The sequence below is a fragment of the Canis lupus genome, chromosome 5, assembly GCF_048164855.1.
Source record: "Canis lupus baileyi chromosome 5, mCanLup2.hap1, whole genome shotgun sequence".
Classification (NCBI taxonomy): Eukaryota; Metazoa; Chordata; class Mammalia; order Carnivora; family Canidae; genus Canis; species Canis lupus.
The window spans coordinates 63,591,097-63,613,951 of NC_132842.1; the positions used below are offsets into that span (position 1 = coordinate 63,591,097).

Sequence of the window (22,855 nt, forward strand, 5' to 3'; positions counted from 1 at the left end):
GACTTGCTTTGGTCAATGGAATGGGATGTATGATGCTATGGGCAGAAGCTCTAAAAGGTATTGCATGGATCACTTTTTTGTGCTCTTTCCTTCTGCCATGAGACCTGGATTTTGGGTTGTGAAGATACAGGGAATAGAAGTGCAGAGCCTCACCTTTGCTGGAGGGGATGGAGCCAGTGAGAAACAAACCTTTGTAAGCCACTGAAATATTGGGGATTGTTTGTAACTGTGACCTTACCTAGTCAAAGCTGACTAACACATTCGGGCAGCATTAGATACCATGTTAAGAAACAGCTTTCCTAGGGGCCTATTCTGGGTGAGGGTCATGTAGCTATAGAGTTCTCTTGGGAATGTTTCAGTTTACACACCCTTTAATTTTTTAAAGGAGATTTATTTATTTGAGAGAGAGAGCATGAGTGGGCGGGGCAGAGGGAGAGAGAATCTCAAGTGGACTCCATGCTGAGCACAGAGCTGGACAAGGCGCTTGATCACATGACCCTGAGATTGTGCCTTGGGCTGAAACCAAGAGCTGGACACTTGACTGACTGAACCCCCAGGTGCCCCACCCTGTTGATGGGCATGGAGGGTGTGGGGCCATCCAGTCTTCTGGACACAGCATATGATTCATGTGTCAGAATCTTGTAGTACAATGTATCCAGACCACCTGATCACAGATGCTTTGTGGGGGGAAAAAAGAGAGAAAAAGAGAAAATTTGCCTTCAAGTAAGTTTGGAAACAATGTGTTAAATGAAGTTAAACAGGTTTCTTTCTGGCAAGACTTTTCAAAGCTTTTAATATGCTAGGGTGCATTGTGAGTCTCCAAGGGAAGCGGCATATATAGAATTCATTGTTTTCCAAAATTGTTTGATCATGGAACTCTTTTTTTTTTTTTTTCATAGAGTATTTCATGGGCTTAGTGTTCTGAAAAAAAAAAAAGTAAGAAAGAAAAAAAGAAAAAAAATCTCAGCAAATGCTGCCTCTGGTGGTAGCAGACTTTGTGTATTTCTCTTGTATTTCCCCTCTCCTCCAGCCATCTGTCCTTCCCCCTGTCTCTCTTCTCCTTCGCCATTGTGTGTCTTCTCTGCGCCTTTGCACCTGCTTTTCCATCTCATCATTCTATTTCCCCCATTTCTCTGCCCTCCTTCTGTTCTTTCTTCTCTCCTCTCCTTTTCCCTCCCAGACCCTATTGTCCCCTCCTAGCCCATCCTCCTGGTCACTCTCCTCACCCTTTTCTATCTCTCTCCCCGGCTTTTCAAGAAACCAGAGAGTTTTCTCTGACTAGATGACCCAAGGGAGTGTCCTGCCTGATTGTCAAGTATCAGTCCTGAAAAGGAAAGCCAGCGATGGTGCTGCCCGCGTTTCCCAGGTGTGGTGTTAATTTTAAAGTGATGGGCTTTAACACCACATCAGCCTCCTTAAGGAGAGCTCCTTTGTTCTAGACTCAGACAAAGCAGCACAGTCAGCCTTAAAAGAAAAAAAAAAGCTGTTTCATTTTATATTGGAAAAATACAATGTGACATCTGGAGAATAAATTGTTCAGTCAGCCAGAAATACGCCTCGTAAAAATTGCTTAGGTTTCTGTAACAAGATTATTTACTGCGAGTGTTCACCTATAATACAGCACACTTTTGAAATGGACCTTTTATGAAACACATCAAGAACTGTAGAAATGTATTCAGTGCATTAATCTACAACACTGAACACTTTACCACACTTTTAGAGCAGATTTCAAAACTCAGACCATCTAATGAGATAGAAAAAAGTTATTCTTGTCCTATATTCATTCCAGTCATGTTCTATACAGAGCCCTTGGGATATTTAACATAATGCAATAGGTTTTTCAACATACACACACACACCCACACACAATCACACACACTGTTACACTCTCACACACAAACAAAATATATGACTGCTCAGACAAGTATTCAGTTTAGAATGCACTAGGCCCATATTTCAACAGCCTGTGTGCAAGGCAAAGGCTGGCTATTTTAGATACCAGAACTTTATAAATATTTAAAGATCTTGATTTAATCCAAATGAGAGATCGCTCAGGTGCTGTCAGTTACTTTCCATAACTCCTTCTTTTCTGATCAGGGGGTGACAGTTTGGATAGCAATCTCCTGGCAATTTGAGGAACAGCCTCAGTTAGCATCTGGCAGCTAGGACTGGGCCCGAGGTGGCTGAAGCAGGTGGATCGTGGAGAAGTGGGTCAGGCGGGGGAGGCAGGGAAAAGCATGCCCTATGTTGCCTGCTTCACTGACCTCCACTTTTTCTTTGCCACTCAGATTGCAGAAATGGGCTCTTCCAGATAGGCAGCTCAGGATTGGGTGATCTAGACGCTTCTGCTTCAGAGTCAACTCAACAACTCTCTTGGTTCCACGGTCATCAGTTCTAGAAGATCCAAAACACAGAAGAAACTTATAGAAAGAGTCTTCTATCAACCCAGTGAGTGGGGCTGGACTCTCCAAGTTCACCTTGACCCAGAGATTTTGGAGTTGCTGCTGACAGAATTAAACAAAAGGAAGAGACCAGTGTGGAAATCCTGGGGAGGAAAACAAGAGCTGCTCCAGAATTCTCTCTGGTGCCAAAAGTCACCTAATTTCTCCGCCATCACCTCCTATCCTTTTGGTACCCCCATGTAGTAAAGGCTGCATGGAACCCAAGGTAGAGCCAGGGGCAAGTGCACATCATCTGTGTCTTAGAGGATGGAGGTCTCTGGAGGAGTTGCCATGCTCTACATTCTGAAGGTCTCTCCTCTCAGACACCGAAGCTCTGGAGAATGCTTGCAGGGTTCTGACTGTTCTCAGTGCAGAGGGTGCCATTTCCTTCTACCACTTCTCATTCACTTTGCTGAATTTCAAGCCTCTCTTCTGGCTCACGTCTGCCCTCCTGGTCTGGCAGAGACTAAAGAATGACTTTTTTTTACTGCCTCTGCTCAGCTTTCTCAGATTTTTTTAAAGATTTTATTTATTTATTCATGAGACACACACACAGAGAAGCAGAGACACAGGCAGAGGGAGAAGCAGGCTCCCTGCGGGGAGTCAGATGTAGGACTCGATCCCAGGACCGTGGGGTCATGACCTGAGCCAAAGGCAGATGCTCAACCACTGAGCCACCGAGGTGCCCCTCAGATATTTTTTAATGGGTTTTAGCATTTTCCATTTTAATTTTTGACTAAGTCTCACACTCTAGGTAACTCACAGCCTCCTCGAGAAACTTTCTTCTACTCACTGTTTCCATCCCTTTCGTGGCAATGTTGTCTTTGCTCTCCATGGTCCATCCCAAGACACTTGTCATTCACCAAGCCCTCCATGACCCTCTAGCTCACACCACTTTTTCCCCTGTATCATCTCAACCAATTTATTGAACCATTAACAGTCAATCACGTATGGCCTCGCCTCACTTCATCTAATTTCCCGCTATGTGTTCAGCAGAGACATGGGAAAATGCAAAGACTAGCAGACCCTGGGTTAGAAAACCAGGAATTCTAACTTCATTGCACCATTGTGTATTTATCATGTCAATTTTGGGCAAATGCCTTGACAATTTTGAGCCTCGTGTTCCTTATCTACCAAATTGCCACCTCAAAAAAAAAATGCTGCTAATATTAAAAGAAGTGAGTGAAAGCACTTCGTAAACTGAAAATCCTAGAAATCTCAATAGTATTGAGCTTCTTGTCTTACAGTGGCTTCCATTTTCCCACAGTGGCCAAAAAAAGTGTTGAACACACAGTAGGAAATCAACAGACCTTCATCAAATAGAATGTTTAGCTGTTCTCATCCCCAAGGTGTCTTTATACATGCTAGTTTCTGGAAGTTCTACTATAAAGCATAGAGCAAATCCTAACCAGGATGAAAAGGAGTTGAGTGCCCTGTCTGTGCTTTTCACAAAGATGCAAAAAGCTGAGCTTAGATTGTCCTCTACAATTTTCTAGAAGCTGGGTTGAGAGTTTTGTCATAGAGAACTCTCTGGAATGTTGCTGGCAGAAAACTGAAAGTTTAGCACAAACCAAGATATGATTTTTTTCCCCTCCTTCTTTCAAGAACAGAGAATACTAATAAATTAGGACAGTCATTTGATAGGTCAGAGGTTGCTGAATAATTTCCTGTACGGAAATGAATATATACCTATATTAAGGAAAAGTGAGAAACATAAAGTCTTAGTGAGAGCCCATTTGATTAAGAATTTGGTTGGCTTATTTCTTGGTATTTCTCCCCAAATATCCTTTCCCTTGAGTTCTGAAAATGGCAATGGATTTGGCTGTGGGCAAGAAGGGATACCTTCTTTTCCTTTGTTTAGCTAGTGTCCCAGTGGTGGTGGTCGGGGGAGGTGGTGGAGTGTTGATTCTGGCTCTGACGGGCCAAAGCCACCTAGATACTTAAAGATTCTACCTTTAGGCTGAGTCTTAAAAGAAATGTGTGTTGGGGCACCTGGGTGGCTCAGTTGATTAAGCATCTGATTCTTGATTTTGGCTCAGGTCGTGAGCTCAGGGTCCTAGGATCAAGCCCCAAGTGGAGTTCCACACTTAGCAGGGAATCTGCTTGAGATTCTCCTCTTTCCCTCTCCCTCTGCCTCTCCCCCTCTCCCTGCTCATTCTTACTCTAAATAAATAAATAAATCTATTTCAATTTAAAAGTGTGTGCTATTCGTGGATATAATTTAGCTATTAAGATAGTAAGAGAAGGTGAATCCTTTCAGTCAGCTTCTGTGAGTTCTAGAATCTCTATGTTATTGCAATGGAAAAGGAACAAAGCATGGCCTCTTCCAAAGAGGAGAGACAGCAGCAAGTTTAATAGCCCCCATTAGAGATCCTGGGCTTTGCACCCTGGGTGAAGCAACCTGTTTCTCTTCCCTTATTCCAAAGCATGGAAATGTCTCTAAACTTCAACTTGACCTTAGGGGAAGTTGCAGGCTCTAAACTGTGGTCCTACCCACAGGAATCACTCCATCCCCTTCAAATGGTTTCTAGAAAGGCTTGAGAAAATCATATGTGGACACGGGCCTTGTTCATTGGTGAAAATTTCCCTTTAAAAACATTTTAAAGGCATTAATTGAAAAGCTTTTCAGGTTCAAGATCCTGTGAGGCAAACTGTGAGCTCAATGGAGAAAAGACACAGTCTTTTCAGTCATATACTATGTGCTGAGGAAGACCGAGCTGTACAGAAGCAATGATGGCATCAGATTGACTGTGGAAAGCACTGTAATATGTGTACAAGTGCTCACTGAAAGAGAGGGGAGGAAGACATCTATGTAGGCAGAAGAAGTAAAAAAGAAGAAGACAATCTAACAAGGGCTATCCATTGGTGATCAAACCAGTATCTTCAGCCATGGCTGAACTAAATATGCTTTAGCCATAACTTCAGCACCAGATTGATCAAAGAGGCATTTGTGCAGTCCTTGACATGCCACATTGTAGGAAAGGTTCTAGAAATTCAGCATGTTTAGGCCCTGTAGATGTTGGTTGGTGCATATTGCCACTTGGGATTTTTTTTTTTTTATCTCCTCCTGTATATCTACTTGGTCTTTATGATTCTTGGTGGCCACTAGCAGATGGGGATTTAGGTACTGTCAAAACTATTTGGAGTTCTAAGTAACATAAGCCAATTCAAGAGAGTTCAAGCAAAAAGGGGAAGGGGAATAGAGGATTTACTAAAAACTATGAATATCTCATGGAACCCAGGGGAAGAATATAGTTGGGTTGTAGAACAGAATTACTATCAGAACCTGGAAAAGTTGCTAGGGATCAAGGTAATGCTCCCTCTCTCTCATTTCTGCTTCTCCCTGAGCATCTTTTCTATTCTCTTTATATAGCTATTCCTATGCTTCTCAGTCCATGGAAAAAAATGGGCACCCAGATGTCCATGTATCCATCATATTCCATCATTCACACAAACTGGTTATCTCTGAATTCCTATTTCACATTCCTGGTAGAGAATCTGTCTGAAGTAATTTAAGCCACATGCTTCTCTTTGGTCCAATTAAATTTCTAACACCTAATTTCAAGCAGAAGGGAGGGGTTTCCCCACATATCCAAGGAATTCTCCAGCACCTGTAATAGGTGCCCTACAATTCAGTTCAATTCTGACACTATCTACCTGGAGGTAGCATCAGATTCCAAGGGTTGGCAGCTCAGTTCTACAAGATCACTTTCCTACTTCAGATGCTGATTACAAGTCCAAGTACTTCTTACCGACCACTTGTAAATGAGAGGTCCCCATAATCCCCTTTTCAGTTCACTTAATTTCCTAGAGTACCCCACAGAAATCAAAGAAGCATTTTACTTACTAGATTACCGATTTATTATAAAAGAATATAACTCAGGAACAGCCAAATGGAAGAGATGCATAGGACAAGGTATGGGGATTGGGCCTGGAGCTTCTAAGTCCTCTTCAGGCACACAAATCTTCCAGAATCTCCATGTGTTCAGTAACCCAGAAGCTCTCAGAACCCTACTCTTTTGGGTTTTTATGGAGGTTTCATTACATTGGCATGATGATTAAATCATTGACCATTGGTGATTGAACTCAATCTCTAGCCCCTCTCCCTTCCCTGATGTTGGGGATGGGACTGAAAATACCAACTGCCTCATCACTAGGTTGCTTCTTCTGTCAACCCTGGGTGCTTTCCAAAAGTCACCACATTAACATAACAAGAGAAACCTTTATAGCTCCTATCACAGGAAATTCCAAGAGTTTTAGGAGCTCTGCCAGTAACAGGAAAAGACCAAATATGTATTTCTTCTATAAACCTCAATATTACACCAATCAACTTTGCCTATAGGATTGGTCAAAGAGTAGAAACATAGCTGTCAAGGTCCCATCCTTTGGTAAAAAGAAGCCTCTTTAAAAAGAAGAAAAATGCTTGGAGACTGGGCAGATGGCTTTCCCATCCCCTACCTTTGAAAAATATATAGTATCTATGCCTTTCTAAGTGCCTGTGCAGCAGGAAAATAGCCAGTTTAGGGAAAGCTCATGCATAGGTAGAAATCAGAAGAAAAAAGAGCATTGTAAATTTTAGATGCCATCCTTCAGAAAACAGCGATATGAACCTAATCTTCATGACCTCAAGTTTTGACCATGTCAAGATTGTGTTTCTGGATGTTCCTGTAGTGATTACAAGTCTATTTTGTGGGATCTCAATAACTTTGCTCTTTACAAGGTGTATCATTCTGCATTACAGATGTGTATATGAAGCTTCCAAACAAGGCTGGTTCATGAAGGCCCTAGGAAGTCCAAACTCTTCGGTATTGAACACAACCCTTTAGACTCTGACTCCTGCTACTTCTTCTGTCTCAGCTGTCACCACTCCTGATCTAGCAGTTTATGTTCCAGACGTTTAGAACTCCTTAAGATTCCTGAAACAATGCATGGTCTTTGTGACTCCATGCCCCAGAACAACCTGTTCCTTTTTTCTGAAGCCTCTTTCCCATCACCCATTCATTTCACAAACTCCTATTTACTTGTTAAAAGTGGTTCACAAATAACTCCCTCCAAGAAGCTGTCCTTGAGCACACACACACACACACACACACAGCCCACTAGAATGGGATGATGAATTCACCTAACTCAACAAAAAATGGCACTCCAAGGTTGGATGCATAGCATCATCTCCAATCTTTCTGTTTTTTTCATCCATAAATTGTTCACATATACTAGACACGACTCTAAGCTCCCTTAGAATGGCTCCATTGTATTTATCTTCATATTGATTCCCCTACAAACATATTTTTGCACAAGAAAATAGTATAGCTTGGAGATCAATCACAGGAAATATACTGTCAGATAGACCTGCCTGGGTTCAAATTTTAGCTCTCCTATAACTCTAGGCAAGTTTTCTTATTCTCTTTGTCTCGTTTCCTCACCTATAAATGGGGAATAATCATTAAGACTTATCTGTAAGGGGTATAATAGGGTGATTTGATGAGATAATACATGTGACATAGTAAGCCTTCGACAAATGTTGGAAATTATACAAAAATCTTCTCAAAAGAATTTCTGGGTGGTTTCTTTTTTATAACTTAGAAAGTAGTTCAACAACAACAAAACATCTTGTGTACTTTGGAGACCTTCACTGAGAGTAATGATAAACCATTATTTCTTAAATGGGCCAAAGTACTAGTTACCAGAAAATGCTGATTTATAAATTCAGTTTCATCTCCCGCAGTTAGCTTTGATTCCATTTGCCTTTTCCTAGATGGCAAAGAATTGGAAGGACAGGCTGAGCTTTGATTTCACACTTAGGGATTCTCATCAAGAGTCACGAGGTTATTGAGATAAAATGTCCTTCCTGAGCTCTACCATCCATCCCATCCTTCTCCGGCTTGTCAGCCAAAAGCCTCTATCCAATTCATCCCCAGAAAAGTGTTCCTCTCAGGACAATAGAGGAGTTTTTGTAAAGTTCTAGAACTCTGACTTTCTCAGCCAGAACTCCAGGGGGAATAACTTTTTATTCTGCGAGAGAAAACAGAGACTGGAGGTGGGAGGGAAGCAAAAGAAAAGAAAGAAATTCTCTTTCTTATGCAGGCTCCCCCATGCATGCGTGGACACACACACACACACACACACACACACACACACACACTGTGAGCTGTAGGATTTTTGGATTTGTAAGAAAATACACATATTTTTCTAAGTCTGCTGGTGACAGCTCTTCTTTTCAAATCTTATTGGAGGCTGCTCTGTGTGCCCCGTGTTCAAGATGTGAAGACGAGAGAGTTGGCACGTCCCTGCATTTTGGTACTCACCTTCTCACACTTGCTCCCAACCACTCATGCACTTGATCCCGATTCTTTTTCTTCTTTGGTCTCTTTTCTTTCTGTGTTTCTCCTCTCTCCCTCCCCTCTTCTCCCCTTTGTTCCTCTTTTCCTCCCCCTACCTCTCTCCTCTGTTATTGGAGGAGCATAGTCATTCCTAGTCACATTGTGTTCTCAACTTTAGGAGATGAGATACATTTCCAGCTCCACAAAACCAGTCCCAGGACTGTGCTCATCACGCGTGAGTGCTGCTTTTGTGGGCAGGCACATGCCCGGAGGGATCCTGGCACCTGAACACAGCCAGGCAGCCTCTTGCCTTGCGCTATAGAATGCAGTCACTGTTGCTCCATCCAGAAGAGTCTATGCTTCCAGAGCCACTGCTTTGGCCGCAGCCAAGCTACTCTTTGAGCTCTTTATTTTAAGACCATTTCTTGTTGGATTCTGCTGCAGTCTGTCTCAAAGAACAAAATAAAATAAAATAAAATGCAAACTGCAAAAAGAAATGGACTTATTACCACGCACTGATTGCCTGGACCTGGAACATGATGGATCTCTGGAATGATGCAAATAACTGTTTTAAATCTGCTGCCACTTTTCTAAATATTAACATTGGTATTAAACAGAAATGTCTCCTGCCAAAAAAAGAACACTAGGTTTAGGGCCAAAGGGAGTCAGTTCTGACATTCATTATCATTTAAAAAAAATATTTCAATTTGGAGGAAATGAGATAGGGGATAACTGGGTACAGAAGAGAGTTGTGGGTTTTTTTTTCTTTTCCTTTCCTTTTTTCTTCTTTTGAGAGGGGGTTGGGGCTGAAGCTGTGCATGTCAGAGAATTTACCCAGGAGGATGGCCAACCTGCAGCAGAGTCAATTTAGTTACAAGATCAAAATCTCTTGACTCACAGGAGACAGTGTTAAAAGGTTGGGAACAGCTACAGATCTGTTAAAATCATGCTTTTGCAGCAAAATCAGATTCTGAATTGCTTTACAGGCTCTTCATTTATAAAGCTCCTTTCAAGCTGGCAGATTTTCATCCAAATAGTCAGGATGCTTAGGAAGCTGTTGAACCAAGGCATTGACTTCATACTACCCTCCTCCCCACCCCCACCCCAAAGCCCAGCCCCTACCTAGGTCAAGTCCAGCTGCTTGAGGGACAGGAAGAAACAAGTGAAGTCCCAGACTAGGCCTGGTTTTGCGGTGTTTGTGATCTAGGAAGCCACTGACTGATGCTCTCTTGCTGATCTTAATAACAAACACATTAACAACAACTACTGAGCACTTACTATGTGCCAGACACTGTGCCAAATATTTGTGGACAGAGGTCAGCAAACTACAGTCCATGGACGATTTCCAATCCACCACTTCCTTTTGTGCAGCCTGTGAGCTCAGAATGGTTTTGACATTATAATGGTAAAAAAACAAAACAAAACAAAAAAAAAAACACAACTATTTCATGACTCCTGCAAATTATATGAAAATCCAACTGTAAGTCTACAAGTAAAGTTCTATTGGCTCAGCTCGTGACCATGTCAAATTATTTATGCATTATCTGTGACTGCTTTGGGGTGGCAATGGCTGGGTTAAGCGGTGACAGTAGAAATTGTAAGACCCTCCCCCGCCCACCACCACCACCAAACCTAAAATATTTACTACCTGGCCCTTTACAGAAGTTCATGGACCTGTGTTTTTGGAAATAATCTCATTTTTACTGCAAACTTCCAGAGGAGAGCCTCTGGCTACCCTTATGGCTGTTGGGGGAAAGGGGAAAGAGATGCAGAGAAGTCATTTTACCTATGCATTTGGCATGACTTGCTTTTTTCAAAGTCACTTTTGATGAAATTTCTTTTAAAAGGAGGCACTTCTACAGGTGCTAGGGAGTCAGAGAGGAGTAGCAGGCAGTCACTGACTCTGGAGACTTTTCAGTTAAAAGTGGGAGCTGTATATATGTAGATAGTGTAATTCTTTGAATTCATAAAACACTTTTCTTTCATTTATTTATTTAAGAAACATGTATACAGCAATTGTTATGCGGCAGGTCCTAGTCTGAATGCTTGACAAATATTAACTCATTTAATTCTCTCAGCCACCCTATGAAGTAAATACTAATCCTACTTCCATTTTATAAATGGGGAAACTGGGACACATACAATTAGTTTAGTACTAACTCCTAGTCTTACAATTAGTCAGTGGCAGAAGCAGGCTTTGAACTTGTTGACCCTGGTTGGAATGCCCTTGCTCTGCACCAATGTACCATGCTGTTTTTTTTCTCTTAACATATCATTTGCTCCTATGGCAATCCTATGGGAACAGAAGTGGACCTGCTAGTACCACTTAACAGAGGCAGAAACTGAGGGCCTAAGAGGTTCAATGACCCATGGATGAGCACCTATTTGGTGGCAAAGCCACTCATGCCCTGCCATCCCCTGCCTACTTCACTTCATATCACCCTCTTCTTGCCTTTTTGCCCTTAAACACCATTTTATTTTCTTTGGAGTTCACTTCACAGTTCTTTCCTATGAGGTTCCCTCTTCCTGCAATACCCCTCCCCTGTACTCTTCATGCATGTGATTCCTTTTTATCTTTCAAATAAGGTGATCTTAGCAAAAGTTAGATCCTGCTTCTCCCGTGAAAAGATCCCCAAATAATAGCGTTTATTTCTCTCTCTTGCAAAAGTATGTGTAGACATCAAAGGCTAATAGGCAGTTCCATAATCATGAAGGACCAGGCTCCTTCTTCAACATGGCCCTATCTTAGATTCCAAAAACATTGCTGTAGCTCCTGCCATCACATGTGACTTCCAGTCTGCCCAAAGGAGGAAGAGAGAGTAAAATAATCCACCTCTCTGGCCCACATTCCATAGGCTAGGATTTAGTCAGATGGCCACACCTAACTGCAAGGGAGTTTGGGAAAACCAGTCTTTTTTCTTGAAGGCTTTATGCCCAGTGAGAACGTACAGAGTTCTGGTAATGAGCGAGGAAGGGAGAGCAGGCATGGGAAGACTACTGTTAAAAGTACTTCTTTACCTGTACTTAACAGTACTTCTCCAATTTATAATATGATTTAATTTGTGAGATTATTATTTAATGTCTTTCTTACTAAGCCAAAACTCAGACCTTTTTTTTCTGTCCTGTGTCTGCTATGTCCCCAGCACTTAGTGGAGACCTGGGCACATTGTAGCTGCTCAGGATTTTTTTTTAAGATTTAATTTATTTGTTTACAGAGAGAGTACATGCATGAGCAAGGGGAGGGGCAAAGAGAGAGGGAGAAAGAGAATCTCAAGTAGACTTCTCACTGTGCATGGAGACCGATGTGGGGCTCAGTCCCATAACCCTGAGATCATGACCTGAGCCGAAATCGAGAGTCAGATGCAAAACTGACGGAGCCACCCAGGTGCCCCTGCTCAGTATTTTTTGAATGGGTCCCCAGAAGGTCAGAAGTGGAACTCAGGACACCAATCTCTTGCCTGCTGCTAGAGCTCTATGTCAAGTCAGGCAAAGGATACCTTATCTTTAAACTTTAAGATAAGAGAATTTCAGGGATATTCCAGGGTGGCTCAGCAGTTGAGCATCTGCCTTCAGCTCAGGGTGTAATTCTGGCGTCCTGGGATTGAGTTCTGCATCAGGCTTCTTGTGGGGAGCCTGCTTCTCCCTCTGCCTGTGTCTCTGCCTCTCTCTGTGTGTCTCTCATGAATAAATAAATAAAATCTTAAAAAAAAGAGAATTCCAGGCAAAGAGTATAAAGGTAGGTGCTCTTTTCTTGACCCTCAGGATAAAGAAATATTGTCTGATCAGTGATTCATTGTCCAATTGGTGGGAGTAACACTCAGTGAACATGGGATACGGTGAACACATACACAGGTCAACACTAATGGTCTGACTCAGTAACAAGAGGACTGGTCTCCTGTGTGCAACCCTCTAGGTCATGCTTCCATTTCATGAGCCCCAGAGGATCAGGAATGCAACCATGAGTCCAATACTTGAACACAGTTAGGACCAAGTATCATACTCTCATGAAATTTCTGCTAGCCAAGTTCATTCATATAGCTTTCTCACCAAGGAATATCTTTTGTAGCCACTTAGAGTTTTCATTTTGCAGAACTCTAAGAAGAGATATCATTTGTCAACTGCCTACTATGTGCCTGGAACAACCCATCCCTTGAACATACATGATCAGTAAAAGCACTCAACTGCTATGAGAGATTACCAGTGTAGCCGGCGGAAGCAACAATGTTCTGTGTTCACCAAACTATTTCTTTTTTATCTCTTTAGCTCATAGAAAGGCTACATTTCTTACCTTCTCTTTGATGGGGGATGACTGGGGCAGGTAATCAGATCTGGTCTGGAACGTGGGTAGAAATGACATAAGCTACCTTGGGTCCTTCTTATCTATCTTCCCCTTCCATGGTGTGGAGAGCCATGTGTAAAGATGCTCAAGCTATAATATGGAAGAAGCCTGTACTTCTGAATCCTTGCATCTCCCTGTATGAGACATCACAGATGTACCTTTTTAGATACTCTAGGGTCTCACTTGTACATTATTCCAGCCACTGCGGTGGTGACCAGCACTTCACAGGTTCAAGCCTACAACTCTTATGTACACCATAGCTTCTTTGTAGATGGTTGATGCAGGATAAGTCAGAGGTGTGGGAGTGCAAAAGCCTCAGTGGGGCAAGTTTTGTTTGCTTCTTTGTTTTTTCCAGCTTTGTTGGGAAATAATTACCATACATCACTATATAAATTTAAGCTGTACAGTATGATAATTTGATTTACATATATAGTGGAATGATTATCACAATAGGTTCAGCCAACAGCCATCATCTCATATAGATACAATATAAAGAAAAGGAAGAAGAAAAGAGAAAAAAAATCTTGTGATGATGAGGGCACTTAGGATCTACTCCCTTAACAATTTTCCCATATATCACACGGTGGTATTGGTATAGTCATCACAGGGTACATTACATCTCCAGTGCTTATCTATCTTATAATTGGAAATATGTGCCTTTGACCTCCTTCCTGCAATTCTCCCTCCCCCTAAACCCTCTGCCTCTGGTAACCATGTCTGATCTCTTTTTCTATGAGCTTTTTAAAAAAAATTCCACATATAAATGAGGCCATACAGTATTTGACTTTCTCTATCTGACTTATTTCACTCAGCATAATGCCTTCAAGGTCCACCCATACTGTCACAAATGGTAGGATTTTCTCAATTTGTAAGGCTGAATAATATTCCTGTGTGTGTGTATCTCACAACTTCTTTTTTCCTAAGATTTGGTTGATTGATTGATCACAAGTTAGGGGAGGGGGGAAGCTGGGGGATATAAAGAATCTCAAGAAGACTCCACACTGAGCATAGAATTGAATGCAGGACTGGATACCCAAACCCTGAGATCATGACCTGAGCCAAAATCAAGAGAGTTGGACATTTAACCAACTGAGCCACCAAGGCACCCCTGTATCTGACAACTCCTTTATCCATTCATCCATCAACAGACACTTAGATTGTACTTAGGTTGTTCCTATGTCCTGGCTGTTGTGAACAATGCTACTCTGAACAGGGAGGTGCAGATATCTTTTTGAGTTAGTGTTTTTGTTTCCTTTGGATAGATCTCTAAAAGTGGAATTGCTGGGCCATATGGTAATTCTGTTTTTAATTTTTTGAGGAACCTCCATGTTGGTTTTCATAGTGGCTGCACCAATTTACATTCCCATCAAGAGGGCAGTAGGATTCCTTTTTTTCCACAGCCACACCAGCATTTGTTAGCTTTCTTTTCTTTTTGACAACAGCCATCCTAAGAGATGTGAGATGATAGTTCACTTAGGTTTTATTTATTTTTTAAAAAAAATATTTTATCTATTTATTCGTGAGAGACAGAGAGAGGGGCAGAGACACAGGCAGAGGGAGAAGCAGGCTCCATGAAAGGATTCTGATGTGGGACTCGATCCTGGGAATCCAGGATCACACCCTGAGCCAAAGACAGATGCTCAACCGCTGAGCCACCCAGGCGTCTTGCTCACTGAGGTTTTAATCTGCATTTCCAAAATGGCATTGAGCATCTTTTCAAGCACCTCTTGGCCTTTCATATATCTTCTTTGGAAAAATGTCCTTTCAGGTCTTGGAGCAAACTTTTGATCCATGGGGATGGGAGCCAATGGATAAATGCTTCACCAATTTTCAATCAGATACATACTCATAAGGTGCATTTCATGTCCTTAGATTCTGTTGGGATCACACACCCTGCTGCCCTCAGTGGCCTTACTGAGTCATTGGCTTAGCAAGGCTTCCTTGTACTGACCCTTCCTATTAACCTGCTTCATGCTGCTTGTTTTCACTCCTTCTGCCTGCTGTCATGGTGCCCCATAAAGCATTTGCACATCAACCTTTTGCCCAAGGTTTGCTTTCTGTGGGACCCTATTTAAGATACTCTGCTGGACTGGGAGTTTTTTGGGACAGTCACCCAACTGGGAACATCAATGTTGAATCTTATGTGAGCAAGAATTAAATAGAGATTATACCTAGCTATTGAAAATGGGTTTGCTTATGACAGCAGCAAATGCTAATTACCCTGACTCATATGCTACTCTCCTTTTCCAAATAAGGGAACTGAGTTCAGAAAATTGAAGTAACTTTCCCTAGTCACACAATTTGTATTAGAACTGGGGTTCAAATCGAGGTCCACTTAATTTGCAGTGATTTCTGGGACATCATAATTTACGTGAGCCATTGACAGAGTTTCCACAAACTGGTGATCTTTTAGCATCTTCCTCTTTCTTCCTTCCACCTCATCGAGTCCAATGGGCTAGGATGGTATCGTAGTTGCCTGGATGACCTCAACCCAAAAAGTACTAGTATAGGCAATTTCCCCCTTTCCGTCATTAGCATCCATGCCTACTTCTTTATTTTATTAGGTAGGGGGAGACTTTCTCGGAGGACTATGCGAATATGTGAGTAAGACATTAGAGAGGTCTCAGTTTCTAATTTTCCCCCTTACGATTCTTTAGTCAAGCAATCATCATTTATTATATGAAAAAAGCTTTTGTATGACACTTTGAGGAAAGTAGCAAAAAGAAAGTAAAATCACCTATAATATCAGGAATGAAATGAATTATTCAAAGTGAGAAGGAAAGAATTTTCGCCCTCCAACAAGTCCCCATACTTGACTATTGTCAGACTCACTTCCCAAAGAAGAGCTTTGTTAAGATTTTGGGGTAAAGCTATTCTATCTATCTATCTATCTATCTATCTATCTATCTATCTATCTATCATCTATCTATCTATCTATCTATCTATCTATCTATCTAATCTATCTACCTATCTATCCATCTGTCTATTCACATATATAGTTATGATCATTTTGTCCATATATACAGAGTTAAAAACAAAAAGAAATTGGATGTTATTCCATATGGCTGAAATCTTTCTAATTCTATATGATGAAAATTTTCATTGAGGTAATATTCTACAAATATTCAGCATCATTTATTAGGCAAATATTTACTGATCCCCTGCTGTGTGCTAGGTGCTCTCTTAGGCTCAGGAACATAGCAGTGAATATGCCAAGTTCTGACTACAATGAGTCATGCAATAAAAATTGACCTTATGATGTAATATTCCACTGCATAGAACTATCACATATCACTTAATCAATGACCCAGAGACAGGCATTCTAGATTGTTTCCATTTTATTTGTTGTTACAAAAAATAGTGTAATGAGCATTCTTGAATATATATCTTGACATACTCACGCTAATATTTCTGTGTAATAGAAGCCTAGAAATAGAATTATTAGCTCTCTTTTAGCATTGTAATAGATACTACTAATTTACCATCCAAAATATTGTATCAACATTTTGATAGAGTTTGAATCTGCTCTATTTTCCCTAGCCTCTCCTGCACTTAATGTTATCAGTGTTAGATTTTCTTTCCCTACCTTTAAGCTGAAAATAATATCTCACTATTGCTTTTATGCACTTCTTTAATAGGTGGCAAGGCCAAGCACCATTTCATGTGTTTGCTGGTTGAATGCATTTCTTTTGAGTGGCTGCTCATGTCATTTATCCACTTGTTTATTGTTTGTTTATTTCTTCTCGTGAATTAATGTTGAGATCCTCGTGTTGTGAATATAACAAATTCCTTCAAGGAGCTTCCAGTCCAGCAGGGAAGACAAACCTTGGACAATGGTTAAGATGAAACAGATGCATCCAATAAAAGTGTTGTTTCAGGTTCTGCAGGCACACAAAACAGTGTTGGGTGTGAGTCAGCAAAGAAGGCTTCCAGGTAGAGGAGATATTTATTAGGAGGAAGAATAGGCCATGTGCAAGTGGATAGCAGACTTAAATTCCAGGATAAGGACGCAGCAAGCATGATGCCCTTTAGGATCCTCAGATTTGGCTTTATTATTTACATACATATCTATATAAATACAAGCCCTCATATTCACAGACTGATAAGACCAGGTGATATTAAGTTTACAAAATAATTAGTCCTTAATAATATTAATAATAGTAATGATTAGTCAACATTACTGTCATCTGGTATATTCCAGACACTCCTATGAGCACTGCACATGTATTATCTCATTTAATTCTTTCTTAATCCCCCATATTAGGAACTATTTTATTATTCCCATTTTACTGGTAAAGAAACTGAGGCACAGTCAGGAAGTTGTGAGATCTGTTCTTGGCACTGGGGTAGCAGGTACTCCTTGAGTTAGTCTGTTTCTGTTGTCTTCCCGTTTGTATCCACTTCAAGACCTGGGGATTCACTAGGCTTCCATCCCATGGTTGCTTTGTGATGTTGGGATCACGATTCTGAGCTTCAGATTCTTCTTCTATAAAATAAAAATGGTGATAATGATATTTAACATTGACAGACCACTTTCTGTGTCAGTTAGATAAGTTGGTTACATCTCAGTTAAATAAAATAAAGCTTGTAATCACAAAGGATTATTTCTTGCCCATGCTACACCATAAGATGGCTAGGAGCTCTGCTCCACATCTCCTTTCTCTAGGACTCCATCATGGTGTGAGCGTCCACGGTCCCTGCAGTAGGAGGAAAGGGCATTGTAGTATTACAGTGTCTTCCACTAGCAGCTTCATGCTTTCATTCAGCAGTGGTGCATAGTCTTCCTCTTTCATGTCATTGGCCAAAGCAAATCATGTGGCCACACCTGAGCTCCAGCACCAGGAAAGGCAGTCCAGCCAGGTGCATGAAGGGAAGAATGGGACTGCGGATCAATTACCCTAATCCACGTGCCAACTCTAAGTGTTCTATGTGTTTTGCTGTAACAACTCTGTTTGCCAACAACCTGATGAAGTTACTGATTGCTGTGCCCATTTTAAGGATGAGGAAGTTGAGGCACTTGGCTAGTAAGTGAAAAAGCCAAGTTTCAACCTCCAGTTGTCAGTCCTCCCTGTCCCATAGTCTTAAACCGTCCATTATAGTTACCCTACAGGGTTATTGGGAGGATAATAGATAGAAAGAGACTTGAACAATGCAAATGACCATAAGGAGTATTTGCACTGTTGCTGCTGCTTCTTCGGTGTTCTGGTTTCAGGAAGTCCTTAGGCAAGGAAATTGACTTGACTCAGCCCCTTCTACCAACCTTCTCCCTCTCTACCACCCACCAGAAAGACACAGAGTTTTCAGGAGGCGCTGCTGCCTTTGCCACGAATGAGTCCCGCCCAAACAACCCAGCACACAATCTTTTTCCAGTCCAACTCCCATTAACCTAAAAGTCTCAAGCAAGCGCAGTGAATCAAATGAATAAATATCAGTCACCAAAGGGCCGGCTCTGTGAATAAGTCATGTAGCAGAATGTAAAGTGGGATAACACGTTGTAAATTAATGTTGTTAAAATGAATACTTGATAGTAATCCCAAGGAAGGCTATTTACCATCAGCACTTGAAGCGACAGGAGCAGCGTGGAAGCCAAAGCAATTTGCATCGCATGGAAACACTCAGGTTTGCCACTGCTGATGAATTATCAAACACTTTGGCTATTCTCCATGTGCAGCGCAGTTTAATGTTTACCTAAAAAACAATGGGGCAGGGAGGTGCTATGTGTGCCTTGCAAATGGACAATGATAGAGGTCAGTGGAGATGTGTGAAGCAAAGCTAAGGAAATCTGTTTGAGTAGCCATTCGCCACCCCCAACCCCTGGCTGCACACCTGGCTTTTATCCTCTCTTGAATTGGGTAGGACAGTTCATCCCGAAGCTAGGTAACAAGAGACAGGGCAGCCCCGGTGGCTCAGTGGTTTAGCGCTACCTTCGGCCCAGGGCGTGATCCTGGAGACCCGGGATTGAGTCCCACATCAGGCTCCCTGCATGGAGCCTGCTTCTCCCTCTGCCTGTGTCTCTGCCTCTCAATCTCTCTCTCTCTCTCTCTCTCTGTTTCTCATGAATAAATAAATAAAATAAAATAAAAAGAAACAAGAGACACTGTCAAGACATCACCTCTTTTGTGCTCTCTCTTTCCAGCCTCACTTTCCTGGCTTTGTTCCTCTGATGAGCAGCATCCAACTTTTCAGGTGCTGGGGTTTCCATATGCCTAAGCAGATAGCTAAAGAATGGAATTTTCTATTAGCATAAGTCTTGGGTATAAAAATGATGCATGTCTCTTTGAAAATCATCCAGCCTAGAGCCCCGGGATCCTCACAGTCACCCTGAATGACTTGGGTGCCACATTGAAAACGACACCTGTTACTGACCTTTTCTCCTTCATCAAACATTGCCTTGTACTGCATCTTTCGAGTCCTAACACTGCGTGCACAGCCTACCCACATCATAGGCACACTCATCTCAGGAGAACTCAACTAGAGAGGAGGCAACAAAGAGGAGGAAAAACATAAAGAGGGGCGAATGAGCTCACCCACACTTCCACTTCACAGGAGGCTGAGAGGGAGAATGAGAGCTGGGTAGTCCCGGTTCTTGTGGGCCTCTCCATAACGTGCTTGGCTCTCTCTACTGAACGCAAGGACTAGCTTTATACATACGCAATTTTAGAACGTGGTCCTTGACTTCTTCTTAAGGGATTGTAAGGATAATAACTTGCCTTTTATCTGAAGAGAGAGAACTTGCCTCCCCCCCACCCTTGACTGTAATTGAGGAAATAACAGTAACAAGTTCACACTATTTACACTCGTTCCTTTAAACCTAACTTTCAGCAGACTGAGAGTTGCTCCTTTTGGGACATGTACCAGAAAGGGCAGATGATTCCTTTCCCTGGTGCTCCTTCTCCCTCACCCCACCTTGAGAGGAAATTCATGTAGCGTAGACACAGTGGCCCATCACTTGATTTGTCTTTGGTTGAGAACAGGATTTCCCAAACTTGAGTAAGAGACAGACTTTTTTTAGAGGACAGTAAGCGTCAGGGACCCCAATGAGACTACAAATTGCTTTTATTAAAATGTTAATATACATAAAATGTGTGCTTATGGTTTTAGCCAATTATGAAACCAAAACAAAGTAGAAATTAGACACAAATATCACTGCAGATCCAATAAAATTCAAATTAAAACTATTACATATGATGGATTGTGGGTTTTTTTCCCGCTGGAATGAATCCTCTCATTGTCATACTTTCGTACTTTGGGCATTGGTGCAGGTTCTCCTAGGGTAGAAGACCTTAAAGACCTCTCTTTCTCATCACTTGGCACGAATTTATCATTTCATGTGAATTTGTGCACTGGATCCTTCTCTATTGTTTTCTGCAGAGAACAGAGGTAGTAGTACTCGGAGTGTGCATGGTGGTCAATAAAAATTTCAAAAGTCTTTTCTGAAATGGTGTGGCTGAACTTGATTAAGAAGGTGGTCATCAAAAAGACCCACAATATAGTTCTATTGATTTCTTTTTGCTTGTCATTGGAATTACATGTGACAACAAAAATTTCTTTTAGAGAGAATAAAGTCTGTGGACTCTCAGGGGCTATGAACTCTAATTTGAGCATAGAGGTCTAGACGAATTCTAGATGCTCTAGAATTCTAGATGTTCTAGTGTTGGAGATGGAAAGAATTCCATCTCCCTGCCAGCTATCCTTCTTTGCCCTATCAATCATCAGAATATGTTCGATTTAAAGAATTCAAGTGGACAATCAAGACACTTGGGTTCCAGTTCTAGTTGCAGCCCTAACTAGCTTAGATTCTGGCCAAGTCTCCTCTCAGGATCTCCATCTCTACCACCACCAACTCCTGCCCCCACTGGAATGGCCACCCAATTTGCCTACCTGCTTCCATTCCTGGCCTCTCTCCCACTAACACTTTACTCAGCAGTAGAGGATGGTGTCCTTAAATTATAAATTAATCATGTCATTTCAATGACCTTCCATTGGGGTTCCAATAATACTTAAAATAAAACACATGACCTATCAAGCTGTGTGTGATCTTGCTCTTCCTCTCAAATTCCATCCACATCTCACTCCCTGTCCCCTTCCATGACCCAGCCCCAGAGCTTCATTATAGTTCTTTGAACTGCCTCGACCCTTTAAATCAAGCTTTTAAGGGGGTTTTTTCTCTACGTGGAAGATTCTTGCTGCTTCCACCAATCACCCTTTCCCTCTCTGGTTTCTTATTATTCTCTAGACCCCAGCTCAACTCCCTGCTTTTCCAGGTGGATCTTTCCAGATCATACTGTCTGGATTAAATTCCCACAGACATTCTGTCTTTAACTTAGGTCAAACCTCATCACACTACAATGCAGTTGTGCAACATGGGGGTACTTTCCTCTTTGGGTCTGTCTTCCTCCATTAGGAGGACAGAGATACCATGTTCCCTATAATCTTGGCATTCCCCCATAACTAGGACAACACTGGTATCAAGTAGCTATTAAACTATTTGGTGAATGTTTCTGAAGGAATGAAAACCTTCCATTGGGGTCATTTTTCTGGGCTTCATTTTCTTTTTTTTTTTGAGCTGTAAAGTGGAGCTAATAATATCTGCTTTATTTGACATCATTCACTTAACATAGAAAAACTGATTTTGCAGTCAGACTGTGTGCTAGGTACCAGGGACACAGAGTATCTTGAAAAAGTTCAAGGGATCTTAGAGAGGGTCAAGTGCTGCAGTCTTGGTGTCAAGAGCTGGGTAGATAGAGGATGTATGGAGAGCTTCACCTCTCAGACACTAACAGCCCAGGTGCCTTCTCTCCCCCACTCCTGATGGGGCTGCCTGATTCAGAACAGAGTGTACTTTAGGTGTGTTTATTGAATGATCATGGTCATGTACTCTAAAAACTCTAAGTCTTTCTATTACTTGCCCACTTTGCCTCTTATTTAACATAGCTTCTTATATACCATATCCACATGTTTATTCTGGAGATCATGATGGACTGAATGTCATTTGGTTCATCAGCTCATTCATTCAATGAACACATAGTGAGCACCTACTATGTGCTGAGCTCTGTCCTAGGTGCTTCTGTGTGATTGAGAATTTTGTTTCTGCTGCCTCTTACTCTTATGTAGGTTTGGGATTTGGTGTGCTGGTTATTTTTCTGAAGCATATCTCCCTTACAGAACTCTGACACATAATGACGACGTGGTGAGGTGCAAAGGACACTGGAGCAGGACTTAGGATCTTTCCCTTCTTACCTCATTCTAGATTAACAGTGTGATATTGGGCAGGTCTCTTGATCTCTCTAAATCAAGGACTTCTTATTGTGTCAAACAGGGTTATAAATTCCTGCTCTACCTAGTATTTTTGGTCCCTTCTAGACTTGAAAAAGATAATGAATATAAGGAAGCTAAGATGGAGTACAGAGCAAAATGAAAATAGGATTAACTGAATTATACATTTTGCAACTGAATGGCTATAAAATACTAGGCAGAAGTAAGGAGAAAGAAATTAATGCTGATTACATATTTATGGTGTTACTGAAGCTGTGCTGGGCACTTACATACAACACTGGGACCTTCACACACACAAAAAAATTATGAAGAGGAAACTGGGACTGGGAATGTTTAGGTCACCTTTTAAAGATTGTACAGATTGTGAGCAATGAGGTTGGTCCTCAAACCAGATCTGGGGGACTTTTAAGGCCAGGATTCTCACTGCTCCAGGCAGGCCAAAGCAACCCAAACACAGTGCACCATTGTAGAGGGTCATT

The 22,855-nt window shown here is 41.6% G+C and overlaps 1 long non-coding RNA gene across 1 annotated transcript; it reads right to left on the minus strand.

The window, feature by feature from the left end:
- Window positions 1–403: 403 nt before the first annotated feature.
- LOC140633908 (uncharacterized) lies at window positions 404–8,383 on the minus strand. Its single transcript, XR_012031497.1, has 3 exons — window positions 8,126–8,383; window positions 2,265–2,394; window positions 404–677 (listed from the first exon to the last, which is right to left on the minus strand). It is a non-coding gene; the product is annotated as an uncharacterized lncRNA (long non-coding RNA).
- Between the last annotated feature and the right edge of the window lie 14,472 nt (window positions 8,384–22,855).